General features: G+C 33.4%; 1 pseudogene; it reads left to right on the forward strand.

Moving 5' to 3' along the window:
* The first annotated feature begins 9,136 nt into the window (after positions 1–9,136).
* Positions 9,137–15,957, forward strand: LOC115976617 (annotated as a pseudogene).
* Positions 15,958–19,795: the final 3,838 nt, after the last annotated feature.

Raw genomic sequence — 19,795 nt, forward strand, 5'->3', positions numbered from 1 at the left:
TTTATCAAACCTAGGGTTTGATTCGATTAATTAGCAATCGATTAATACTGAGTACTTCAACTTTTTGTGTGTGTGTGTGTGTTCGAATCTGTAAAACTATTTGTTGATTTGAGTAAAATCTCTATGGATTTTCAAGGGACTAGAAATTTAACTAGGGTTTTGTAAATTTTGTTTCGTTACTGAACTGCTTGATTCTGATTTGATCATTTTTTTTGTTGGATTTTTTTCGATGAACGGTTTGGTCTTCACTACTCATTTGATCTGTTGAGTTGATTTTGCTTTTGAGTCCGTTTGATCTGTATGTATATTTATGTTCTGTTTGTGTGTATGTGTACATACTATTTGTGATTTTATTTTTTGAGATTTTCGATCAAAATCGCATAAAGTTGATTTTTTTTTTCTTTATCAAACCTAGGGTTCGATTCGATTAATTAGCAATCGATTAATACTGAGTACTTCAACTTTTTGTGTGTGTGTGTGTGTGTTCGAATCTGTAAAACTATTTGTTGATTTGAGTAAAATCTCTATGGATTTTCAAGGGACTAGAAATTTAACTAGGGTTTTGTAAATTTTGTTTCGTTACTGAACTGCTTGATTCTGATTTGATCATTTTTTTTTGTTGGATTTTTTTCGATGAACGGTTTGGTCTTCACTACTCATTTGATCTGTTGAGTTGATTTTGCTTTTGAGTCCGTTTGATCTGTATGTATATTTATGTTCTGTTTGTGTGTATGTGTACATACTATTTGTGATTTTTTTGGTATAAATAGTTATGTGGTTTGGTATTTGCTGTTTCATATTTTGCAGCAAAGTGAAAAAAAATCAAGTTAATGCTTCTATGTCATCGTAAGATTTTTTTTTTTTGATAGATTACTTCATGCTTCCTGAATCTCATTTGAAGTAATTTGTTGACTAATTGATATTTTTTTGGCAACATGTAAAACCCAAAAATATGGAATCATTGATTCAATGAAAATTATTAATGCAGAAAGACTGATTGCACAATTTTTATGAACATTTTCCATCAAATGTAAAATAGCATATATAGCCACCAAACACTTTATAGCTGACATGAAAAACAAATCAACATAAAACAATATACAAAGGCTGAAATTCAGTGCCACCAAAATTAAGCCTTTAATAGAATGGAATGGAAAGCTCTGTTTGTATAGAGGATAGGATGAAGGAAATGAAGGTCATATTACTTGAAATTGATTTACTTAATATTGGGTTTCTTCCTTTTAAGACTTGTATGAGCTTTATTTTAGAATTGCTTGAATTAGTGTAGGATATCTGTGGCTGTCAATACATGAGGTGAAATTAGCCTAATAGTCAGTTTGCTTAGCTACAGGCTATTTGATTAGCATGGGCTTTAGGAGATGATGACTAAAAGAAATTGACCATTAACCTAGATTTTTGGGTGCAAATTGGTTACATATGCATAGCAAAAACAAAACTAACGAATGTGTGCTAAAAAGGTGACCGTCATAGTAAAACAAGCATATATGGGGTCTATAAGATAAACCTCTAATGTTCTCTGCTAATTCTGGTACTTAGGACACCAGTTGCCTCAATTGTTGCAACTCCAAGTTGAGAGATCTGTTTTGCCAATTAAGTCCATGAACTTCTTGCTTGAGATTTCTAATTTCCTGATTAAGTCTATCCTTATGGAAGTACAATATCCAATTTGTCTATGTATAATTTTATGATTTTTGAATTTAATGTAAGAAACAATCACTTCCAAGTGATTCTGAATTGCAAAATATCAAAATGATTTGTTTCTATAATATTCCTTAAGAATGTTTATTTTTTTGGCAACATGTAAAACCCAAAAATATGGGGCCTTGCATGTCCATGAGAAAGGTTTTTAGAAGTAGAAGTTATGAAATCAATGATTCCATCAGAAGTTCATCCTCTTGGGGTAAGTTTCTGTGTCTAAGCCTTTTAAAGTGGTACTATATTGTTCTATCCCGTACACATCCATGACTTAGATTTGCTACCAAGAGGGAAAAAAAAAGAAAAAGAAAAAGAAAAAGCTTTAAGTGGATAAGCATAGGATGAGTGAAGATAAAATTTCTTTGTTAATGTTTAAGACAATAACATAAAGAAGTCTATTTAGTATTTTTGCACACTGTTTGTGTAACTTCTTTTCTTTTTTCCAGTACAGATTTCTTTTTTATTATATTAATTGGTTTCTCAATTCTAAGAAACTCTTTTTTTCCCTTTGGTTTCTCAACTCCCCTGAAAGTGTTCAAAGAAATGCTTGAATAGAACTTTTGATCACCATATTTGATTGGATTGGTGTTGATTGCTTGCTTTCTAATTTTTTGGGTTGCATATACTTTAAATTTGTAGAATTTTAGTGTTTTGACTATTTTCAGTTCAACTAAAATAAGGAGGTTGTAATCAGATTATAACATATAATTTAGCAAATATAAATATTCATTAGGTTAGTTGTAATCAGATATAATATATAGTTAAGCAACTAAGAGATCAATTTAGTCCAATATTAACAAATTAAATGCAAATCATATTCATTTTAAAATATAATGTTATAGTGGCAATATAAGCCATGCATTACAAGGTTTGACACATTTTACACTTAGAAAAAGTAATGCAGCAAAATGGTTGAAATCATGACGAATCCAATCAGATTTTAAATTTATTAAGAGATTAGTAAGGACTCTATAGATGTTCACAAATTCAATGGCCCACCACTACAACCAATGGATCAGATAGATAATTAGATTGCTAGGATAATATTGATGCTACATCTTGTGCTACACTATCTATAGAGGTTTGCTTTGGTATTTCAGGTTCTGCAGTTGAATCTAGACATGTACATTCATTTGTTTTACAAGTTTTCAAAAATAACTATTAGTATGTGTAAGTACAGGTATGGTGGAAGATATGAAGCATTCATTTTTAACAATTTTTTTTTTCTTTCTATTTCTTCTATATTATTTTCGTGAATAAAAGGCAGTAGAACAAATTAAGATTATATACGCTACACAAATCTGTTTGAGAAATTTTGGCTCTTTCTTTGTATTCAATATTTGAAGTTAGGGTATGTAGATTAGTAGATATATAGTTTAGTGATCTAAGGAGGTGGATGAAAATTGTGACTAAGATACTTGGAAGATTCTTCCAAACATTGTGCTTTCAACCGGGGTGAGTAATTGGTTGCCATACATAGAGCTGAACTTGGAAATTGGTGCTGAAATATGTTCGAAGAACTTCATCTTTGAGACTTATTTAAGTTTTTATGTCGCTCCTCTTTCAGATAATGATTTAAAGTAGTTGATTCTTCAAGTGGTTTTTATTTGAAACTGATGTAAATTACTTATAGTTTTTAATAACGTTTTAGAGAAAAAGAATGATTGAACTTTTACTTTTAGTTTTAATGTAGAGCTATATTCCATTTGCAATAAGATGCTGTCGCAAATTCCATTGATGACTTACATTAGTCCCCTCTCTATACCTGTCATCAATAAGTTATTTATGGAATGTTTTCCATATTATCATTTGACCTTTTTCAAGTTTTATACAGATAATTTCCATTATTAGCAAGTATGCAGCCATGAAATGCAACAATGACTTTTGTTCATGAGCTACAATGCCACTTGGGTTGATTACTTGATGGACAAAGTAGTCTCTTAATAGTTCTTTTAGCCTTTTCTTTTACTATGAGGTTGATTAATTATCTTTTTATTTAACTATCCCGTGCATCGCACGGATTAGCGACTAGTTAACTTAAATTAAATGAGTGTTTGAATTCAAATGAAATGCATGTTTTATGTTTTGTGTTTTATCATTTTTTTTTCTTGCACGCGTTTCTAGTTTAGGAGACAAGAGCACTATTTACGCACTGTTGAGTACTGTTCATGTATTGTTTAGCTCTGTTCACGGGTTAAAAAAATATTAAAAATCAATCTCACAATACTATTCACACATTTAAAAATTATTTTGTTACAGTATTTTCAGTTTCAACAAAAATAAGATGTATCCAAATAGACCTTAATTAAGTTAAACAGAAACTATTTTTATTTATTTATTTATTTTGGTTGAGAATCGGTTAAACAGAAACTACTAATTGAAAATAAAAATAAAAACCCTACCCTTACCCTACCTACCCCACTTTTACTTAAACGTCTCCCTCATCTCCCTCACGCCTCCGTCACTCTCTCTCACACAAAGCCTCCATCACTCCCTCTCACACACACCAGCCTCCATCAGTCGATATCTGCCACCGGCCTCCACACTCCGGCCTCCACGGCTACTCCACACGCTGGCCTCCACAGCTACTCCACATACCCCACAGCCCACACGTATTCACTGTCACGCCTCACAGCCTCCACTCCACACGAATCTGCCTCTGCTGCCGCTTCCACATGCCGGCCTTCACACGCCGGCCTCCCCACGCGGCTTGATCTTTTCATTCTCACGGTGAGCTTCTCTCTTTTTAATTTATTGATAACCCTCTCTCTTTTTTGTATTTTGGGTTTTGTTTAATACTGAATCAATGCTATTTTTTGTGAATCTGTGACTGTGATGTTGAGTTGTTATTTTCTGATGAGATGTTATTTTCTTTTTGTGACTGTGATGTTGAATTAGAGTTTTGGAAAAGTCGATAGCCCCATGTGCTGAACCGAAAACCAACTGAAACTGAAATTCCACCGAAACCGATTGATTTCCAATTATTTCGGTCTGTTTCGGTTGAGAATTTCACAAACCGAAAATTTCGGTTTCGGTTGGCCAAAACTAAAAAAACTGACCGAACCGAACCGATTACACCCCTTTATATTATTTTATTAGGTAGTATATATTAATTTATTGGGTTGTATATAAAAATAGAAACTGAGATGTTGGTTGTAATGTAAAGTGAGTTGGTATAATAGATAAAGTAGGGTTTTGAACTTTTGATCCCTGGCTGCTAATGCTCTAATAGGATATGAAATGATAGAGCGAAAACAAAAGTTAAGAGTTTTTAACCTAATCAATGCAATAATTCTTATGTGAATTTAGCAATAATCCTTTGTATAAAAATGTTTGACATGACTTACGAACAAAACACAAACACAGCATGGGTTTTTACGAGTTAGGGTTTGGTCTTAATGGGTTCGGGTGATACGGATAATGTGACATGATAAAAAATGACCCATTTAACACAATTTATTCATGTCAACCTGAAATGACCCATTTAACACAATTTTTTAAACTTAAATACTCATTTTATTTTACATTAACCAAATATCTTTTATATCCAACCTATATTTTAAACTTAAAAAGAAGAATAAGAAGATAAGAGGGACATAAATGAGACATAAATGAGTGGAGTAAGTTTTGAAGAAAACAGAAATGAGGCAAGAAAATACAGCTCAAATGATGTTTTAACTTGCCTATGGAAATGAAATTAAAAGAAAAGGAGGGACACAAAACATTATGAAGAATCAAATCACAAGACAGTTGAACTTGACCAATATGTAAAACTAACATAGACTCTCCATTGGGAAGATTGATAGAGATATGAGTAACTGATGTGATATTGGTTAGAAGTGAAATGGAATGAAACATGTGGTCTATGGCACCACTGTCAATTATCCACTCATTTCATGTAAGATTGGGTGGGGCAACAAGATTGGAAGAGAAGACAGAATGATCTAGGTTAATGGAGGAAGTAAGACACAAGTGTGTGGGTGAATCAATACTCGCAGTATTAGGCAAGCTAGATGAATAGGTTGTGTAGACCAAGCAATGGTAGTGGCTACTTGAGTAGACCCAAGAGCGAACTCTGAATTAGACTAACTGCTAGGTTGTGAACCTAAGGTATGAGAATGAAGTATTGAAATAATCAGCTGGCATTGAGACGTAGAGAGGGCAGTCAATTCTTCTGCACCATCCATAGAAAAATCAGTAGATAATGAAACTTGATTAGCTGGGTTGTCTTTCCCTTTGTTTCTATAACTAGGTGGATAGACATGGATCTTATAGCATTTATCCACCACATGACCTAGCAACCCACAATATGAACAAAACATATCTTTCTTTATTCCTATTAGACCTATTAGCATTACCATTCTTGACATAGGAATTGGAATCTCTAGAGAGCAAGGCTGTAAACTCAATAACAGTAGAATCAAAGCCAATCTTTTTTTGCTTCTCTTCTTGAGTAATAAGAGAGAAAACCTTGGTCAAAGAGGGTAAGGGCTTCATCATCAAAATATGTCCTCTAACTGAAGCAAAATATTTTTTTAAGGCCCATTAAGAAGTTCATTATGCATTCCTCTTCTTGGTATTCAGCATGTGCAGCCATAGAACCACAAGTGCAAACTCCGCAAGAACAAGATGGAATAAACTTGTAATTGATTAGTTCATCCTAGATAATCCTGAACTTGGTATAGTAGCTACTTACATTGAGATTTTCTTGAGAAAGATTGCTCACCATCCTCCTTAGCTCGAAAGCCCTTGGACCATTGCCTTGAGAAAACCTATTCTCCAAGTTAGTCCAAACTTCTTGTGCAGTGCTCAAGTATATAACACTTGAAATCAAGTCTTCTGACTTGGAGTTGAGAATCCATGACAAACCATTTTATTGCAGCGTTTCCATATTGGGAACAATGGTTCTAAAGTGCTAGCAAGTGCTGTAATGGTGCCATTGATAAACTCTGTTTTGTTCTTGGGATCAAGAGCATAGAGGATGGAACAGCTCCAAGTAGCATATTTGTCATCAGTTAGAGGCTAAGTAACCAATATTGAGCCAAGATTATCCCCATTATGCAGATAATTGGGGCTTGAAGTCTTTTCACAGTGAGGCTTAGAAACTTGGGTAGAAACCCCTGTTAAATCAGGATTTACAGAGGTAGAAGCCGTGGGAGGTTTTCAAAGAATCAAAAGAAACCTAAACCAAGCTTCGTAGGAGAAAAGAAAGATAAAATTGAACACAGACAAACAAAGGTGAAGATCAAAGAATCATCAATGGAATTATTGATGTGAAAGGAAGAAGAAACGAGTTAGGAAATCAGGGATACTGTGCTAACTTGTGCTCTGATACCATATTGAATTTAGAGAGTAAGAAATGAAGAAAATGCTTGACTGATATTTCATTGATGGAAATGAGTGTATTTATACAGTAGCTAATACCAGAAATTAACCAACCAACTAGCTTTTAACAGAACTAACAAACTCCACTAACTGAAACATCACATGCTGAGCAGTATGTGTGTCACTTATTACAAACAAATGCTTAAACTACGTGCTGCTTATTAATAAAACCTATAAAATGACTTGTAGTAAAGTTAGCATATTTGATTTTCTTCTCAACACTCTTAACCTCTCTTTGGTTATCATGTTCTACCTTTTGTTTTTAAATTGATCTACCTATTTACTACAGGAAAAAGGGGTAGCAGAAATTGAGTTCGAGATTGAAGAGGCAAGTGCAAATGTAAGTCAAGGTGCATTGGAAGGCAACATGGTCTCTTTTGTTGGTATCCGAATATTAAAGACGCTAATTTGAACATGCATATCCTCCAAACAGCTGGGATAGAAGAGATTGTGAGCCCACTGATGGTCATAAAACCCAATAGTATTTGGCTGGTAATTGAGAGAATCGACTGTACTCTACATGATTACATGAAGCAATTACCGAGAAAATGGTGTTATGGTAAATTAGATGATACCACCAAACCTGACAAGAATTTTGGTGGTATCATCTAATTTACCATAACACCATTTTCTCGGTAATTGCTTCATGTAATCATGTAGAGTACAGTCGATTCTCTCAATTACCAGCCAAATACTATTGGGTTTTATGACCATCAGTGGGCTCACAATCTCTTCTATCCCAGCTGTTTGGAGGATATGCATGTTCAAATTAGCGTCTTTAATATTCGGATACTGAACAAAAGAGACCATGTTGCCTTCCAATGCACCCTGACTTATGTCTGCACTCATTTGGTTTGAGGCGGTGTCGGGTCTAAAGATAAACCTGGGCAAGTTAGAATTGGTTCCGGTTGGGGTAGTCCATAATATTGACCTTTTGCTGGTTGTTCTTGGCTGCAAGCTGGGTTCTCTTCCAATGAAATATCTGGGTCTTCCTTTGGGTGCTAAATTCAAGGATAAGACTATATGGAATCCAATTCTGGAGAAAATGGAGAGGAGATTGGCGGGTTGGAAACACTTATATTTATCCAAGGGAGGTAAAGTCACCCTAATCAAAAGCATCCTATCTAATTTACCCACTTATTTTCTATCTTTGTTTCCTATACCTGCTAGTGTGGCTAACTGAATTGAGAGGCTTCAGTGGAATTTCTTATGGGGCAGTTTTGGAGATGATCCTAAAATTCATTTGGTTAAATGGGCTACTGTTTGTGCTCCTATTTCTTCGGGTGGCTTAAGGATAAGGAAGATAAGACTTTTCAAAATATAAACTTAAAAATGTTGGCCATTCAAAAATCAGAACAATATAATATTCAAAAAAAAAATTAAATACCATAAAAAAAGCTACCATATATTTAGCGTTAAAAAAATTTTAAAAAAATTATTTTCTAATAAATTTCAATTCAATTATATATGATCTATCAATAAATAAATATATATATATATATATATTATCAAGATATTGGTAAATTTTGCTACATGGTTGAATTTAATTAGGGGAACTTATGATCTAATACCTAATTATGAATTGTATCACATGTGGGTCCTAAATAGTATACACACAATCTCTCTCATTCCCTCAGAGAATGTACCTTATGCATGGGACATATACAATTATGCATCGTTCCTCTCACAATATGTGTTTCATACAACTATGGCTTTATAGTGGCCCAATTGCACTATGCTTCACTCACTCAGCTTATAAGACCTCTAGGAGAACATATATAAATACTTGGCGGATACGACCCATGTGAGACTAATATATTGTGGGGCCCACATGTTAGTCTCACATAGGTTCTATACGAGGGGGTGTACTGGCATGCATATTTTTGCCTAAACTAGAGACCATCATTTATAAATATGAACTTTTATCTCTCACATTTATATTCCCGTGAGTTTCATTGTTTCCTCTTGACCAATATCAAAATATATATATATATATATATATATAGAGAGAGAGAGAGAGAGAGAGAGAAGAAGCCCAATATCAATTTGTTTGTTATCATTTATTTTATTTTATTTTTTTGGTATAACAATACTTTAACCAGTAAATAAAACAATAAGCAATTAGCAAACCGCTGCTATTTATTTGCTAGTTGATACAAACACACACATATTTCATTGATCCAAGCCGAGAACCTAAACGACCGTTTCCTAGTCCAAACGGCAACAATGTTACCAAAAATAAATCTAGTTTCTCTTCTCTTCTCTCTTGTATGCTGTCTAAACCCAACCATTAGCTTCTTTACACGCAACAGTTATGATTGTTTTATTTAAACACTCTGTAAGTTTCATGCATTTATACATGGAGCTATAGGATGTTTCTATAAATTGGGATATTAAATGTTGTATAGAACACCCTCAGGCCTTGTCTGTATTCACCTCTCTCACCTCTAAAGAGGAGTGAGAGAGTGTGTATTCAGTGAAACAAAGTTCATATTATATCTGGGCCTATTTGGTTTCGGCTCTCTCTATTTATATATATTTTTAACTTATATTGGAACTGACACTAAAGCTATAACAACATGTCTATGAAGAGTAGAGGAATGGGAATAGGAGTGTATGCTAAGTCTATTAACTTGGTCCTTTTGGTGTGCTTAGGCTGCTTCTGTGCTGGATTGGTTTTCATTAACAAGTATGTATGTTTTCTCAATTGGGTTTCTGTTACTTTTTCTTAATTTTCAGTTTTTAGTCCCTAAAGTGGTTGGTTTAATTGAATTATGCGTTTTTGCCTGGTGGGTATCAATAAACTTATAGAATTAGGTGAGACTCTGTGAAATAAATATGAAGAGGTTGTTAATAGTTAAGCCTTTCCTAACAGTTTAAGCTTTTGGGACTAGTGGAAATTTACCATGGTATGTCTTGTGTTCGAAACTTGTCTCCACTCTATTTTCCATTTTAAAAGTTGGAAGTCCAACGTATTAAGCCCTGCTTATCAAGGGGAGTCAGGACACGTGAGGGCATGTTTGATGATTAAATGGTTAAATTCATAGTTTCATTACAATTTGAGCTTTTGGACTAGTGGTAATTTATCAGATAGTTTGTGTTTAGCCGGTTATTAATGGCTGTTCTTGTGAATTGAATGATTGTTGCATTTCATCGAGAAGGGTTTGAATTGAACTAATGTTATCTAGTTCAAAAGGGTATGTGCGCTTTCTGATGTGGTTTTTGAATTTGTGTTTTTTGGACTCACATTAGGGACAATTCTCTCCTTTAGTCCCTTTGCACTTGTCTTGTTTGTATCTATCATTCATTGTCATTTTATTTACAAAGTGCTACGTGACTTTCACTTTTCATTTTTGCTCTTTCAATGTTTCATGTAATTACCTCAAAAGAGGTTTAGATTTATGCAATAGGTAAAGATGTTCTTTTTCTTGTTCTGGTGTTTTTTTGTCAAACTCCATCAAAATATTATATACTTTTTAAATTGTGACTTAACCTTTCCTTCTACAATGAGCCTATAAGAGTCTTGCCTTGGATGAGATTTAGCTAAATTGTCCAAAGTTGATCTTCCTTATCAGTCTTCTTTCATTTTATTTGGCTGAGTGAAGTTACTGTAAATAAAAAAGATTTATTTATTTATTTTTAAAATTACCTGTTTTATATGGTTTTAATTACTGTGACTTGTGGAACTCAACCCAACTAGGCCAGATATTTGGAGGGGGTGAACTGGAGGTACTTGACATTTTACGTCTATATGATGAACACTTGATATTCAAAATTATATTTTCCCCCTTAATTCTCACTGAAAGATTATCTAATACTGCTTCTTAAGCTTATTATTTTACATTTCCATATCATTACTTTAGGCCACATTGATTTTATGCTGTAAAACCAGGTTTCCTTATCAATCAGTAATAGGCTTATTATTTACGTTACATGTAGCATATGCATGTCATATTAATCAAAAAATTATGTATCAGGATGTGGACAGTGCCTGAAGCTGATGATATTGCAATAACTTCTAAACTCGAAGATGCCCGTATAAACTTAAAATCTGAGAATTATCCAAAACTTGTAAGTAAATGTACCAAACTACTAATAATGAGCCATATCATTCTCCACTTCTTTGGCTATTGATATTTATTATTGTTTCACATGAGAAGGTAGTTTTCTTCAAATATACAGCTCTGACTCAGCAATTGTCAATATCCTGAAAGAAAGTATAGGCTTGTATTCAAGTCCTCCTATTTCATGGTTTTTCTTTTATTAAAGATTATTCTTAACAGAACCGTAGTGCTGAAATTGTCATTTCTAGGAAAATAATTTCTCTTGGAATCCAGATTTGACAACTAATTTTAATTTTTAATTTTTTTAGTTTTGGGAGAAGGGGGTTGGGTATGGATTAGTGAAAAGGGCCTCTGGTATCTAGTTTTCAGAAGTCACCTACTTCAGTAATAATGTGCATACAAATTATGGTTCCAGATATGATTGACCAAAATATTGCAAGTCTCACTCTTGCTGCTTCTCAAAATCATTCTAGTTGCTTCTTGCAATCATTATTCCTTCCAATCTTAGCATTAAGTGTGCTTTGTTATCTTTAGCTTTAATTTTGCTTCTTAATGTAAATCACTTGCTTTTTTACATGTTTGTAATGAAATTTTCTCTAACTTTCTTGGTTTTAGCAGAAGGTTGTACATCATAAAGGAAATAACAGTGTGGGGTAAGTTTCAAGGACCCAGCTTGATATTTATACTCTATTCTGATGCCTGTTTAGACTGGATTTCACTTATATTCCTCACGAGTGACCTAAATGCAAACCTTATCATTGTATATGACATGCAGGGTGTCGGATAAGACAATAACAAATTTGGAGACGGAATTAACAGCTTCTAGGGCAGCACATGAATCTATAATGCATGACTTTCCGACGTCGCGAAACATGAAGAATGTTGAAACAAATGTGAAAAGAAAATACTTTATTGTTGTAGGAATCAATACAGCTTTTAGTAGCCGCAAGCGAAGGGAGTCTGTTCGTGCTACTTGGATGCCGCAAGGTGCATTAACTTGACTCCATATTTCTCTTTTACCTTCTCTCCCTCTCTCTCTTTCTCTCTCTCTCAATTTAAGAATCTTTTATGAATTGTTTCACTTATTTGTCATATCTCATCTGTGATGGTTCTTATGGATTAAACATTATTAGGTGAGAAGAGAATGAAATTGGAGGAAGAGAAGGGTATAGTGATTTGCTTTGTTATAGGTCGCAGGTAATTTTCGTATGTCTTCACAGCTACTATCAGTTATTACCGCACTTACTGCTTGTATATATTCTTTTAGCACATGTGCTATATATTCTGTTTCATGAATAAGAAATGGAGTTTGTGGCCTTAGCAAATAAATTGTCTGCATGAACTTATGATCTTGTCAATAGCACAATTTTCTTTTAAGGTGGTGCTCTGCATAAATTAGCATAAATTATTTGGTTGCTTATTAATTGGCCTTTTGTCATTAGTTCGACACATCTGGTGGTATGCTTGACAAAGAAATTGACTCAGAAGAGATGTTGCATGGAGACTTCTTGTGCCTAGTGAGCTTTTCGTCTTACCCCTTTTAAGCTGTTATCTCAATCTGCCTGTGAAACTCCCAGTTACCTTTAAAATTTTTGTTAGTGTGAAGATAGACTGAAAAGAAATATTAATAGGCTCTAATTTGTTTGGTCATATTGTGAAAGCAGGACCATGTTGAGGCCTACCTGGAATTATCAGGCAAGACGAAGACTTATTTTTCAACTGCTGTTGCGTTGTGGGATGCAGAATTTTACATTAAAGTTGATGATGATATTCATGTAAATTTAGGTAATGTTAGTTCCATTTTTTCCCTTCATTTCTTCCTTCGTCTTGCATTTTCTTTTGCAATATATCTTAAATTTATTTTAGTATTTGAGTTTTAGGATCTAGTTCCCCCACCCTCTTTTTATGAGTATTCTGATTCTACTAAAGTGATACAGCTATGGTTCTTGGGTGCGTATGTGTGTGCTCTATATGTGACTGATTCTGGCATTAGTAATAGAATACATATGACACTGCATTTAGCGTATGTGATTGTTTCATTATAACAGCACAAGCCTATCTTTATCATAAAGCAATAAGAATCCATGTGATGTTACCAAACTGGATCAGACGTGATGCTATGATACAATAGTTGAACAGGACTTTTCAAAAGAAAAAGGTCCAACAAACATATCATACCTAAATAATATGTTTATATGGCTATGTGCATTGGAGAATATTTCCGTGGTCCACTGGATGGTTGTAAGTTGTAACATTGTTGTTTTGGCTCTCTATGTGATAAGTATTGCTTGCAAAAAGATATTATAAGAAAGCAAGCATTTTCTGTTGAAAATTGAGTGATTGATAGTAGTGGAATTCCAAGCATCTATGATCTATATATTGCACTTAAGAATTGGCATTTTATCCCATTGGTTAAGAAGTTCATTAATGAAGTTACATTATAGATTGGTACGGTTGGCTGGTTGAATGGATTGTTCATTTTGATGAGCACAACTTCAATATTAACCATACGGCATGCCTGATGTGTCACGTAACAGAATTGTTTTCTTAAATTACTTACTCCTTTCAAATTTGTTACACCATGTTAGAAACATTTCAAATTACTACCATATTGGAAACTTGATTGTGATTGTTATAAGTTTTTGAGTGAATTAGTTCAAAAGTTTCTCTTAGAGGCTTCTATTGAACCATAGGATTGGCTCTATCTTGGGGTATACATGTGAGAATAGGAATATATTTTAGGTAACATGACTCTTGTTATTACATTTGATCCTTTGTCTCATTTGAGTTTATTTACCTTTAAACTTACTGCAGCTATGCTAGGAACAACTCTAGCTAGACACCATATGAAACCTCGGGTTTACATTGGCTGCATGAAGTCTGGTCTTGTCCATGCTCGAAAGTAAGCCAATTTATCCTTTTTTTCCCCATGAATTAGCAGAATATATAGATATTTGTAAAAATCTGGTTTTCTTTGCATCCTTTCTTTGGAACAGGGGAATGAAATACCGTGAACCAGAGTATTGGAAATTTGGTGAGATGAGAAACAAGTATTTTCTACATGCTACAGGACAATTGGTTTAGATGTGGAGCATGTGGATGATAGGAGTCTCTGTTGTGGTACCCCACCTGGTAATTTAAACTTTTATTTTGTTGTTTTAATTACTTTTGGTTTTTCTTTTTATGGTTTTACCACCACTTTTTTGTTTTTTGAATATCATGTCTTGAATTGAAAGCAACTTAGTCAATGTTAAGCCACAAATGAAAGTTTTGATGTCTAAATATGTTATATAGTATGTGATGTTACAATTCATCTTTTAGGGAATGGGAATATATCAGTGTTTCTGCCTTTAAACCTGGATCAACAAGGTATTGAAGCTCTAAGACCGATAGCTGGTTATTGTTTAGAAATAAATACATAAAACACTTGATGGGGAATACACTTTGTTGCATGTAGTAAGAAAATATTTAAACAAACTATTTAAAATTTCTGTATTTGTCATCTAGTCCCAGTAAAACCTTAATGTAAGACCTTTATTTTGTTAAGAATTAAGATGTTTAAAATAAATAAATAAAAACTGGATTTTCCCTTAGGTAATATTACTCTATATTTGTTCAATATATTCATTTATTTAGTTGCATTACCACATACCCCTTTAAGTTAATGAATTGATCCTGAATTGACCCCCTCAGGGTAAGAAATAAATTATTCATTCCTCCTCTTACAGTTTTAGTTTCATTCAACAAGCTAAATTTATTAAATCTAATCAGTCTCTAAGTTTGTCTGCCCATAGCAAGAAGTGAGAGAGATATGGTACACTGCTTTCTTCACAAATACGTCTCTGTTATCACCATTGCTCCCAATTTTCTAAGATGACAATGTGTAGTATTCATATGGGTCATTGTTTCTTCCCTGCCTCTGTGTCTTAATTTAAAACATGAATATATTGTAGCCTGTATTTGTATTCCAATTGAAGGAAAAGAACAATTATGTGAAGGTTGGCATTTTGGCCTAACTGTTGGTCCAGAATCCAAATGCGAGTTGAATTGATTTTGGTCCACTATATATTATGGACCTCTCTGGTCCCTTTTGTTACAAATGATTTTTAATTCAAATGATTTAGATGACCTGATTAGCATATGCTCCATGGTCTTTCAAGAGGTTAAAACCATTAGCTACATAGACCAAGAACTTGGTCTGTTATATTACAACCTCCATCCGCTGTATGGTGCTGAGAGATTTTTATTTTTCAGAAGAATGAAGATAGATTTTTTGAAAAATGAAGTGCTGCTTGCATGGATTTTCCTATAGGCTCATGCATTTGGTCCTGATGATGTAATTGTTCCTGCACATTGTGAGTGGAAGATATGGGCAGGCAACATCTGTGCTGCTTCATTTGATCGGAAATGTAATGGGATTTGCAAGTCTGTTGAGAGAATCATGGATGTTCACCAGCGCTGTGGCGAGGATGAGAACATTATATGGAGTGCAAGCTTCTGAGAGACAGGGAGCCGTTCCCCCAAACTCAGGAAGGACATACAGGTACCTGAAAGGCAAGCATGTGAATGGTCCTTTCGAGCCAATATCTACATATCATGTACGTATAGAGAATGTATGTAATTCTGGCACATAGAATTATTATAGTTAAGGAGAAAAGGGAGGCCTTGCTACTTAGGGCTTCCGCATTTTTGCAAAGGAGATCAACCTCTCTAAACAGCGAAATAATGAATAGACAGTCACAACCCATTCTTTATATGGTGAGAGAGCTTTATTGTAAGTTCTCTGACATAGCCATTGAGCTCAAAAACATGTAGTACTCTTTGTAAACAACTTTTACTGCCTTTTGCTTCATGAATAATACAGTATATGTCATTCTTTCATGACTTCTCTCTCACCTTAAACAAAAATTGAGTAGTTATGTGATCTCTTGTTTTAGCTTTATCTGCTGGATGTCACAATACAGGTTTAGTTGAGATGAGATATATTTATGATTTATGATTTTGACAAAAAAGAAGAAGATATATTTATGATTTGTAGAGTTTGTAATAATTTCTTTTGACTGTGCATCCTGTAATCATAGGTCGTGTATAGCAAATTAGTAGATGTTGAAAAGCTATTCTCAAAATTAGGGGTTAGTTTGGTTCAGTTTTTTGTAAAAGTACATAATGAAAAAGTGGAGTTTCAAAAAGTTGAGTGTTTGGTAAAAACTGTTAAAAAGTGCATAATGAAAAAGCTGAGTGTTTGGCTAGCACTTATAAAAGTGGCAGTTTGAGGGATAAATTACCAAAAATGACAATGTATATATAAGGGATTTTATTTCATACTTTTTTTTTTTTTTTTTTTTATGTGAGTTTGTTTCATACTTAAATCAATTACTTCATTATACTTAAATTAATTTTTCTTTCTAAAAAAATTATTTTTTTCTCACCAATATTAGCTAATAATAACCTACTACTTAAGATTTATTATGAAAGTATTGTGAAAATATTGTGATAGAAATTGATACTAATTTTAATTTTAACATATTATTAAAATTATTTTTTTCTCACTAATATTAGCTAATAATAACTTACCGTAAGATTTATTGTGAAAATATTGTGGTATAATTTTTTTTTTCTCTTTTTTTCTCTCCATACATGTGGGCTATTCTTCTTTTTTTTTTTTTCTTTTTTTTCCCCTCTTTTTTTCTCCTCTACCCACGTACCCACTACCCACACTCTTTTCTTTTCTTTTTTCTTTCTTTCCTCTACCATACCAGCACTTCAGTCCAGAACATTCCACAGCTCTCTTTTTTTTCCTTTTTTTTTTTCCTCTCAGCACTTCGGTCCAGAACATTCCACAGACGGCTCTCCTTCTTTTTTTTTTTTTTTTTTTCCTCTCCGGTTTGAAATCGGCTTGAAGCGAAAAAGGCCGGGTCCCTGTGGTAGCAAGACACAAGATTCCTTCCCGACCACCCGACCTTAGCGTATGTCGGCGATACCCGTGGGTGGAAGAAAGACCTCTTATCAAAAGAACGAGTGGCGTGACACAATCTACTCAATTAATGGGGAACAGTTTGCCGTGGTAGGTAAATCTCTCCCCTCCCTTTTTTTTTCGTCAGTCTACTTGATCCGCCAGAGGGTCTTGATCTGCTGTTGTTCTAATTTTCTTGTTGTTGTTGTTGATCTGCTGTTGATCCGAAAGAGTTGTTGTTCTAATTTTTTTTTTCTGTTCTTTATCTGCTGTTTTCGAAAGAGTTGTTCTAATTTTTTTTTTTTTTTTTTTTTTTTTTTTTTTTCTGTTCTTGATCTGCTGTTTCCGAAAGAGTTTGTTCTAATTTTTTTTTTTTTTTTTTTTTTCTGTTCTTGATCTGCTGTTGTTGTTGTTTTGATTTTAGATTTGTTGTTTAATAGAGGGTAATTTGGTAATTTCCTGTGAGCTCAACGGATATATCAAAATGCTCCATTCACGTTTTGATTTATGGACCTCAGGAGGTCCATAAATTTTGCACGTTTTGGACGCTATTTTTGCCTGAGTCCAAAACGCAGCTTTTATCAAAAAGTTGCGTTTTGGGCTGAGCCAAATGCAATTTTTCTACAGCTTTTTCTAATATGCGCGTTTTCAGCTCTTAGAAGTGCAAACAAACGCACGCTAACTTTCTTTGTAAGTAATGCATATTTTTGGAGCATTGATTTGGTTTTTTTAAGTGGTATTTGCAGGTTGATTATAGCAAGCAAATCCAGCATAAATTCCTTACTTGAAGAAGCAATCCCACTGTCTTCAACTCTTCCTGCACTCATTTGTCCATAAAATTATGAATGCTAAACATAAGATAGAATGACTTCTTCAACAAAATATGACAAAAAAAGAAAAAGAAGAGCATGGAATCCTCCTCATCCTCAATTTCATCTACTTAGCTTGCATTTAAATTACAATGTACATGTGTAAGACATCAACAGCTATAGGAAACCATAAATTTGATCAGCAAATTCATGGAACCAAGTTTGATCAGTTAGCCTTGGTAGTAAAATCTATCAACATAAAACACCCGGTACTATTTTTCTGGTTTAACCAAAATTAGGATGGTTTATGAAATGGAAGATGTTTAATTCTAATTTTTCTGCCAATACGTTCAACAAACAACGCTTCTAACTTCCCTCTCCCCTCTGTGTTTGTGTTTGTTTCTCAAAAAAAAAAAAAACCCTTCTAACTTTAGTGGACCAAAATTCATGACTAATAACAAATAAATAGTAACAATCAAACGGAATATTACCTAAATAAATAAATAAATGAATAAATGCAATTAAGAAGTGGAAAACGGAATATTGGCTGTTTAATAAACCTAGTAACCCATAGCCATAGGCCTCTCTCTGAGAGCGATGACTATTATCATCCCATTTTGATCATCCTATAATTTTTCTACACATCCTGAAGACCCTTAAAAAGAGTTTTTCTCTTCTCAAAACCAATACTTGGGGGCCCTTAAATCGAAAGAAATGAATCCAATCATTGTATAGAAAAATCATCAATTTGTGTCAATTTTTTATTCCAATAATAGGATTAATCAAAATTATCTAAGTTCGACTAACTTTGCTCAAGTTGGATGGAGGGTTAACTGAGGTCAAAATGTGCCCATTTCATTTGACTTGGCATAAAATCTGTGAATTTAGCTATTTCATATCTAAATCTCACTCTTGGTCAAGTTTTACCAACCTTGATAGAGGCTTGACTAGGGTTCAAATGCACTCATTCACCTTAATTAAGGCTGCATTTGGGAACAACTAAAAAGCTAGCTTTTAGTTTATTCAACTTATTTCATGTTGCCCAGGTGACATTGTTGATTATTGGGTAAAATATTATTTTGATCCCTAAACTTTAGCAAACATTTATTTTTCATCCCTAAATTTTAAGAAGTTTATTTTTCATTCCTAAACTATTGAAAAATTCATATTTTGTCCCTAAACTATTGAAAATATTTTATTTATAATTTTACTAAAAGTTTATTTTTCACCCCTAAACTATTGAAAAAGTTCTTTTTTATCCTTATTTTTGTCTCTATATCATTCAAAAAACTCTTTACTAAGTTTAGGGATGATAAAAGAACTTTTTAAAATTTAAGGACGAAAAACAAACTTTTAGTAAAGTTTAGAAACCAAAATAATATTTTACTCTTAATTATTTGTGGCCAATGTACTATTGTTTCAAGAGCAAACTATTAGTATTTGTTAGTGTTTCTGTGCCCACTTACATTATTTTACGTAGTAAGTTGGTTTTCTTTTTTGAACATAAGTCTTATTTGTGGGTCCCATGGATCTCTATAACCTTCTCTTTACTTTCTATTTTCTTTTAGCATTTTTTCTATTATATTATTATCTTTAGCAAAAACTAAATAAATTATTCTCAAACTGACCTTAAATATCAATACATTGAATTTTATTAAATAAAAAGTGAGGTTTAATTTGATAGCAACCGTTAACTATGAGTTTAAAATGTATTTACCCAAAAAAAAATAAATTTGCCAACATGTTTTAACATTGAAAATCACTTAACTCTAGGGTAGGATCTATAATTCTAAGTAAGTTGAAGGGTACAGAAGAAGATTCCACTTACTTCTACTCGGCCCCACCACAACTATCCGTTTCACACAGTT

Source organism: Quercus lobata, chromosome 2, assembly GCF_001633185.2.
Source record: "Quercus lobata isolate SW786 chromosome 2, ValleyOak3.0 Primary Assembly, whole genome shotgun sequence".
Taxonomy (NCBI): domain Eukaryota; kingdom Viridiplantae; phylum Streptophyta; class Magnoliopsida; order Fagales; family Fagaceae; genus Quercus; species Quercus lobata.